This window comes from Cynara cardunculus (assembly GCF_001531365.2).
Source record: "Cynara cardunculus var. scolymus isolate 2C chromosome LG 17, CcrdV1, whole genome shotgun sequence".
Taxonomy (NCBI): domain Eukaryota; kingdom Viridiplantae; phylum Streptophyta; class Magnoliopsida; order Asterales; family Asteraceae; genus Cynara; species Cynara cardunculus.
Window position 1 is genome coordinate 31,071,696 of NC_037544.1, and position 9,164 is coordinate 31,080,859.

Consider the following 9,164-nt stretch of genomic DNA (forward strand, 5'->3'; position numbering starts at 1 on the left):
AATGTTATCTCTTTCGCACTGTACTTCACTCAACTTCCTCTTAAGAAACTAAAAATCATTTTCAATTTTACTCTTTTCAGATCTTAGGATTTCTTGCTCTTCTCAAAGACCCTCACTAAAACATTTATATCCACAACTTAAAGCTCTTTCACCTTTTTAGTCTTTCTTTCAAAATTTTAAATTCAGCATTCATATTTTTAATTTCTTTCACAAGTTCAGCATCCAGAGAATTTTGTACCTCAGATTCATTGTCAGATGATGAGCTTTCTTCCTTAGTCTTTGCCATTAAACACATGTTGACTTGTGTAAAGTGTTCAGCTTCATCATCTGATGAATCTATCAGCCAGATCTCTTCTTCAGCTACCAAGGCTTTGTTGTCTTCAAGGGCTTTTGCAAGATGAGCCTTCTTGAGATAATAATTTGAATCCTTGAACTTTTTAAAATTGCAGTCCTTGATAAAGTGACAGTCTTCCCGCAGTTGAAACATCTGCTTTCTTCAAGTTTTGTATCCTTTTGGTCTGTGCCTTTAGAAACCTTCTCTTGCTTGACTTCCTTTCCTTTGCTCTTGTCATTCTGCACAAATTTCTTCCCAAATCTCTTATGAAACTTCTTGGTCAACAAGGCCAGTTTCTTGGAAAACTCACGAATGTCGTCATTAGGTTCTGTAGATGAATCTTCAATTGATTCACTTTCAGACTGTTCTGATAATTATGTCTTCAAAGACTTTGAGTTCTTAGATTCAAATCTACTTTTTCCTTGCTTCCTAGAAAGTAGAGCCAAGGAGTCAACAACCTTCTTCTTTTCATTTATTAACTCTCTCACAGTCTTCTTGTTCAAACAAGATGTTATACAAATCATGAATGTCTTCTTAAGACATATTCTTATTCATCTGCAAGTTTACTACGAGAGTGTTCGAGTCTTGCTTCAGATTCTTCAGAAACTTGTACTTTGTCTCAGACATGGATTTCTGAATTCCATTTTTCCTTAAATCATTCAGAATCACATTGAACTTATTATAAGATTCAGTGATTGATTCGTACTCTTTAGCCTTGAATCCATCATATGCACTAATACATTGATTCATCCTAATCTGGACAGATTTTTCACTACTAAGCATTTGCTTTTCAAGCTCATCCCAAGTCCTTTTGCAGATATGTGACTATCTATTCTTGTAAACAACTCATTCGGAATTGCCATCAACATGTAAGTCAATGCTTTCTTCTCAATTAGGATTTTTTGCTTTACAGTTTCAGTTGGATACTGAGGATCTTTCATTCTTTTTGAGGCAGAAATAACAATGCCTTCAGTAGTTGTATGTTCAGCTAGATCCATATAACCAATGTAAGGTCCATTCTTGATGGATTGCATCAACTTTTCATCTTTATTGTCAAGGAAATGGAGCATCCGAACTTTCCATTACATATATTCACCAACAACATGAACCAGACACTTTGAATCTGAACCAATGCTCAACATGTCTTTAGACATTTTTGCAAAATAGTTGTGTAGCTGTGCAATGCGGTGGGAGCCATGAATTTTAATCTATGTATATATATATATTTCAACAAAAACCAAAGAACATATTAATTCAGAATATATTATACAGTGCAATTTGGACAGTCTAACCCCAAAATATATAGTATATATATAAATAAATAACTATAAAAGTATAAATCGTAAATATTAAAAATATTTTTTCACAGTATATATAATATATAATAATATAATTAAGTAAAAAAACTATTCAATATTGGACTCATTTCGAAGGTATTAACGAGACGATTATAATGGTGTAACTTGTTAAAATAAAAATGTATTTTTAAACATGTTTTAATTCGTATACGATTATGTATGTAATTTGATAAAGGTTTAAAATGAAACATTTAAAAGTAAAGGACGTAAAGTAAATTAGTTAATTAATCATAGGGGTATAAAGTGTAAATTTAAAATTATAATTAAAAAAAATCAGTTGTGAGAGGGTGAGTGTATGTGAGGAGACGAGGGGGTGAAAAAGTGAAAAAGTATAAAGGGTATCTTGGTCATTTAGTATTTTAAAACTTTAAGACTTTTGATAAATTTGTTTAATAAGATAGTATAGATAAGACTTGAACTTGATCTTTACAGAAAAAGTAACTGGGACTGGATTTTAAAAACACAAAGAATTTCTTGACATTTAACAAAATTCCAGAAAAATTCTTATTGCTCAACAAAGGATTACAAGATATCAGACAACAAAAGATAGCTTATCGGACAACAAGTTGAGATTATCAGATAGGCTTTTATCGGACAAGATAGGTTATCGGACAAGTCTTTATCGGAAAAGACTTGTTATTCGCTCAACAAAAAATGGTTATCGGACAACACTATATTGGACAAGGCAATACACGATAAGAGAAGTTATTAGACAAGGTTATCAGCGATGAGGAAAGTTATTGCACATACCTATGAGCGATGAAGATAACTTGAATGATTAGCAACAATTGAGCGATGAAGTATGATGTTCGGACACAAAGTGAACAATAAACAAGGGTTATCGGACACCCTTTTGTATGATGAGGAAGTATATCGCACAAGACTTTGATCGATGAGAAAATTCTTGAAAGATATCGTACAAAACACCTAGCAATAAGGCTAAAAAAACAGATTAATCCGTTCAAGTATTGAGCGATGAGGATCCACACTTTAGAAAAATTTCAACAAGAATTGAGCGATGAACAAACACTTAATACAAAATATGATTTTGAGTGATGAAAACAATTTCCACAATGAACGATGAATCACTCAAGAACATTCAATGGGCGATGAAAATAACACTGGTTGGATGATGAATATTCATTGTCCAATGACAAGAACTTCAAACTAGAAATCAACAAAAATCACTCAAACAGCCTAAAAATTGCAAAATCAATGTAGTTTCTTGCATAGATTGGTTTGCAATGTATGCAAAAACAAATTGAACACAAACAAATTTAGCAATGGTGGATTAAACAATCCAAATTTATCAAAATTTGCAAGAACAAAAACCCAATACGCTCGAATCAAGAAATCAAAGCAAAATTTCAATCCTAAATCCAATCCAGTCAATTCTGATCCGCTCTGATACCAATTGTGATCCCAGATTCAAGTTTAAATCAACCAATCAAACAATTAATCAAGAACAAGAATGATGATTTAAATCAGTCGACAATTTTATTGCAGTCAAATGTAATACAATGTTCTTGATCATGTACACGGATTCTCTCTCAATCTCACTTATTGTTTGTATGTATGAAAAACTAGTTAACCAACTTTACAACAAACCTTCTATTTATACCAACTATTAGAATAGGAAAGAAGCTAACATTACAAAGAAATAAACCAACTATTACAAAGCAAGTAAAACTGTTTAAGAACGTGACCTGAATACAACATTTTGATCCAACACAAAGTACATTCATTGTACTGAATATATCTGTTGTATTCACAAACCAATTATTTTTTTAAATATTGAAAATGGGTTCATAAGTTGAATCTGGTTTTTCCCCATCTCATGTTCTCAAAATAACAAATAAGTGAATATGAAAAGCTTGCTTAAAACACTATGAATTGATGGCATATATTCTTGAATCATTCATTTCATGTTATGACGTTTATGCTCTTCATTCACATCATAAGGGGGAGTAGGTTTCAAATGAATGAGTTATTTCTGAAGATAAGGGGAGTATATACAAAATGAATGAAAATTGTTGCTTCTAGGGGGAGTAAAGAAAAATCAATGAAGATTATTGCTAAAGATTCTTGTCAAGTTGTGATTAAGGGGGAGTTACTGTTAAAAGGAGTTCATTTGAAGATTATTTTGATGTGTTTCAAACGGGGAGACTGAAAGAAAATTGAAGATGAATGCAAAGGAAGATTACATGTTTTCTATAATATTCAAGGGGAAGATTGTTAAAAGTTAAAGAAGATTGTTCTTTGAAGAAGTTTGTCAAAGACTGAGGGAGATTGTAAAAGTTCTGAAGAATTGAAGAATGTCTAAAAGTCGAGTATAGGAAGAGTTTTCAAAGGGGAGATTGTAAAATCTTTGAAAGATCAAATTTGAAGATGTCAAGCTTCTAAATGAATTCTGACGATCATTGTTGATGAAGCTGAAGTTTTAAAGATCTGAAGACTTTGCTGTTTTTGGACTTCAATCCAAATGGGGAGATTGTTGAGTCAAAAATATTGTATTCAAGTCCTTGTGCTTAATATGTTTTAACATTTCTTTATAGTGTAAGTTTACAAGCTTTGGGAACTCAGAACACTTTGTACTTTGACTTTCATCAATACACATGTCGACATATTTGAATCTATCTATGTGTTCTTGATCTTGATCTAACTGTGTTATAGACTTGAATCTATGCTAACTTAACTCTTTATTTTGGGCGTTTGACGCTTAAAGACTTTCTATGGAGGTTATGCTTGTCATCCTCAATGCGCATATGTTAAGTGTCATAACACGTACGTCTTTGAAAGTTTCAACTAGATATTTTGTCAATTCTAAATACGATTCTAATATTGTTGGAGTCCTCTTTTGCACGCCTCTAATATCTTCTGAACGTCACAGTTTCGTATGCTGATCATTTCAGAGTTAAATCGGTTGAAATAACTTCAAAATGATTATCCATGCTTTTGAGTGACGTAATAACGGTCACTTGTTTATTTTTCCATTTTTATGCTACTCATGAATTGTTGGAAGAACTTGTTTACCATATCAGTGAAGGAATTTATAAACTCTGGCTTAAGGTTAATAAGCCACTGTAAGGAGGTGCCAGTCAATGTTGCTCGAAAACTATATCGTGCAAACTTCTTAGTAATTCTGGGGGATCTACATAGCCCATATAATCTGTATCGAGTGACATGCTCATTTGGGTCAATGATCCCAAAATATTTTGGGTTGAAGGCAGAGATTGGGTCTTCTTTCCCTTTTCATTTAGGAATATCTCTTTATTTTAGTTTCCCGACTAGCAAAAATTGAGTCTTTTATTCTATTTTTATCATTTATTATGTTCAGAGTTAACAAGGTCAAATTTGCCTTATTTGATGATTTCGAGTAAAAGTTGCTAATATTATGGTGCTACAGCAGGAGCCACAATGTGGGACAATTTTCATGGACTATTGACTTCATTAATTTTTGAAAGAGTATCAATCCCTTGGTGATCCGCTTCTATCAGCTGAAAAGTGGAGCATCTTTTATGGAATAAAAGAAATAAAGATATGTCGCATGTTTAAAGAATTGTGTACTAAGTTGTTGACATTAGATGCTTTAAACCTTTAGATATTAGCTTATACAACTTTTGTACTTGTAAGATGCTTTCTACTTTGTAATTTTGTATTTTAAATTCAATCTTTCCAATTATTGCTTTCATTATTTTTCAAACGATGATGGGCTAATATCATATCTTGGGTGTAAGTAAAGGTTGGGAGATAAAGGCCTATCAGATTGTGTGTAATTGCTTTCACTATCAGCTATCAAATCCACTATTCACTCCTTGGTTTTGAGTTTCATCCTAGTATTCTTGACGAGATAACATACGTTGTTTCACTTGAATGAATTGGACTTTGATTGAAAGCCAACATAACTTTCAGAACAACGACATGTTATAGATTGTTGTAAAAAAACTATGTCAACCTTAACTGGTTGCAAATTATACGGAGAGAACAGTAAGATATGTATAACATTAGTTGGGTTACTTAATTTGGTATTTTTGGTACATAGTCTAATTCAAACCTTGAAAAAGGGTTGTATCATCTGATAGTGTGGCTGAGAACTAATGCTGCAAGGTTCCCATCACATAGTTGCTAAAATCTAGCCCGATCTTACACCCTTTCTTTGTTTTATTCTGTTTTAAGCACTTTAAATTATTATTAACTCACTCAAAAGCATTTCTTCGAATTCACTTTCTAAAACCACTTGTTAAGCTAGGCATGAGATTTATGTTTGTTTTAATTTTTTCTGTTGGAATGTTATTTGGTACTTTGTACCACTTTAGTATTTGTTTTCAAATGATGTAGTCTAGGATGTGTACTTGCATGAAATTCCATTTCTGATTTTCGAGTTACATAATCCACCAACCAAGTTCTTGGCGTCGTTGCCAAAGACAAACCAAAGAACGTATTTTCTTAGTCACTTTTATAATTTGATTCTACTACCTTTCTTACTGATTTTCAGTTGCATGCCACGTTTGTTGCATGGTGAAATTTATGATTTGGATCCTGACATTGAAAGAACTTTCAGTAGAAGGAGAAGAACTCAAGAACTTTGTCACCTGTTTTCTAAATTGTTAGCATGGCAGCTGTGTTTGGACTAGAACCAATGCCTAATCCTCCGGACTCATTCATATTGCAAACTCTAAAAATGAAGGTATCATGGACTATATTATGATTGCATTTGAGCAATTACACGCAAGCATTGTTAGAACTCAGATTGAATGTGCTCTCTCTAAACTGAAACTTGTAATCCTTAATATGTTACAATTCAATGGATAGTTCAATGGAATATCGTCTAAAGATCGCTGTTTGTATCTTAACTTTCAGGGAGATCACAATTTTTTTCAACTCAATAGAGTAACTAATGAATCCTTACAGCTAGAGTTATTTTCTTTTTCCGAGATAGATCAAAATCTTGGTATAACTCTTTGCAACCAGATTTAGTTGTCACTTGGAATGACATGGTTGAAAATTTATCGAATTCCTTTTTCCACCAATATGGAATGCTAAGTCAAAAATGAAATTTCCATGTTTAGACAAATGGAAGATGAATCAATTTGGTATGCTTGGGAAATGTTCAAAATTTTTTTAAGGAAATGCCCTCACCATGGCATTCCCCTACGGTATTCATATAAAGATATTCTACAATGGTTTAGATACTAATTCTAAATAGATGCTCGATGATATGTAGCAGGACCCTTTACATCAAGTACCTATAATGATGGTTTTGAAATATTGGAAAAGATTTCAAATAACAAAGGTCATTGGTGGGATCCATGTGCAATAGTACCTAAAAGGACTCCGGGAGGTATTCATGAAGTAGATCTGTATACTTCACTTACTTCACAACTCACCTCGATGGCCAACATGACTAAAAACATAGGAGTTGCCCCCATTCTAAACAATGTTGTTGCAACCTCTACTTCTGCATTCTTGCTTATACAATATGTGTATTGTGGTGATGGACATACCTATGACCATTGCAGTCAAAACTCTGAATTTGTAAACTATTTGAATAAAAGGAATTGTCAGTTCTCAAACAATTATAACACAAAGGAGACTTAACCTTGTTATGAAAGATGTGGTCAAAAGAGAGATACTTTAGTGATTAGATGTTGGAATAATTTATCCCCATATTTGGAAGTTCTTGGGTAAGTCCTCTCCTGTGTCTTCTTAAAAAGGAAGGTGTGTCAGGCTGTAGAATCTGTATGGATTATAGGAAGCTCAATAAGGCAACCCATAAACACCATTTTGCTTGCCTTTTATTGACCAAATGTTGGATAGATTAGCTGGTAAGGAGTACTATTGGTTTTTAGATGGATATTTTGCCTATAACCAAATTGCCATTGCACCCGAAGACCAATAGAACACCACATTGTTGGTCCCAAATGGATCTACAGGAGTTTTAAAGGTAACAACTTATAGAAGGGGGGTGATTACACACACATAATTTTCACTTTTTAAATTCGCTTATTGATAAAAGAAGATCAACATAGAATTTACAGATTGTTACAACAGAAGATAAGGTTAAGACCTAATCTAAACAATCTAAGAAACAAACAGTTTGCATTGAAGGAGATAAGAACAAGAGATAAAAGGAGAAGAAAGTGGTTGTTGAGAAGAGGAGTCTTCTTAGCTATTTATACCTACTGCGTTAGAGGTGGAGTGTGAAAAAAAACCATCTTGAGAATCAGAGATCGGTTTCTGAGGAAGCTTGTTTGAAGAAGCCTCAGGTCCCGTGCCATTCAGACTAGTCCATTTCGTAGAGTGTCAAAACCTTATAGGTTGTTTCATAGTTGGAGTTAGGGTCTCATTAGTTGTCAAGAAAACCACAGATGGTTCACTGACCTGTGTGAAGACCAATGAAGGAGGAGAAGCAACAACTGTTGTTGATAAGGGGGCTGTGATGTTGTGAGTGGCAAAGGCAGTGGAGATGCTTGAAATTGAGCATTCAGTAAGTTGAGTCACTGAAGCTGGTTGGGTAGATTCCACAAAAGCATCAACGACTTCATATATTTTTGTTGTGTCTAGTTGGGTTGAAGCAAGTGGTGTAGGGAGAACACCAAAATCTGAGAGTTGAGCCTATAGAGAGGCCCCACCCTGGCAGGATGTAGTTTTCCTTGGTTTTGATATCTTGGTCGTCTTGCTAGGAGCAAGAGAGACTTTAGATTGTGTTTTATTCAAAGAGATTTTGGTTTTGTAACCTGGGTAGGCAATGGTGGTTCAACCATTGTCATGGTTGCTGATGGAAGAGAAGAAGAGGTGGGATAAGCAATATCAAGCACACATAGAAATAGTGAAATGTCAGATGGTGTGGTCTTATGGTCTATGATTTGACTTCCTAGCCTCGGGTGCTGAAGGTCCCTTTTTTTGGGTATTTGTCCCTAAATATTCGCTGAAGTACACCGTTGATGAAGAGAGTGTACAAGACCACCTTTTCTCGTTGATGTTTGTTTAGCTTTATCACCGAGTTATCAAAGAAGAGCTTAGCGTACTATACATTTTTATTGTAGACTATGGAGTACCCAATGTTTAGAGCGATACAGCTGGCTTGCTCCTAACCCCCCCTCCATTTGCTCCTGACCCCCCCCACCTGTTCTTCCTCCTATGCACTGAATGAAGTGCAAGAAAAGAAAACTCCAAGCAGCTGACATCCTATTCTTTTCAATCTTTGTCAGCAATTTGTTCAATTATGTCGAGTCCCAGACCTTCTTTGGCTAGTTGTAGTTTATGGAGTCAAGGAAGTCCACAATCTCTTTAGTAGTGGGCTCGGTGACATAGGGAGCATTCTTGGGAATCTCTAGTGCTGAACAAAGAGTAGCAGGACCAAAGCTGGAATTTTGGTTATCCATATCAAAGAATATCCTTGTTAGTGCTTTTTCCTTTTTGGTTTCCTCAACCGTAAGAGCAGAATACCAAAATTTCATCAGAAAGTCTTT

The 9,164-nt window shown here is 34.2% G+C and overlaps 1 non-coding gene across 1 annotated transcript; it reads right to left on the reverse strand.

The window, feature by feature from the left end:
* Positions 1-6,733: 6,733 nt before the first annotated feature.
* Positions 6,734-6,839, reverse strand: LOC112501342. The gene has a single exon (XR_003067474.1). It is a non-coding gene; the product is annotated as a small nucleolar RNA R71 (small nucleolar RNA).
* Positions 6,840-9,164: the final 2,325 nt, after the last annotated feature.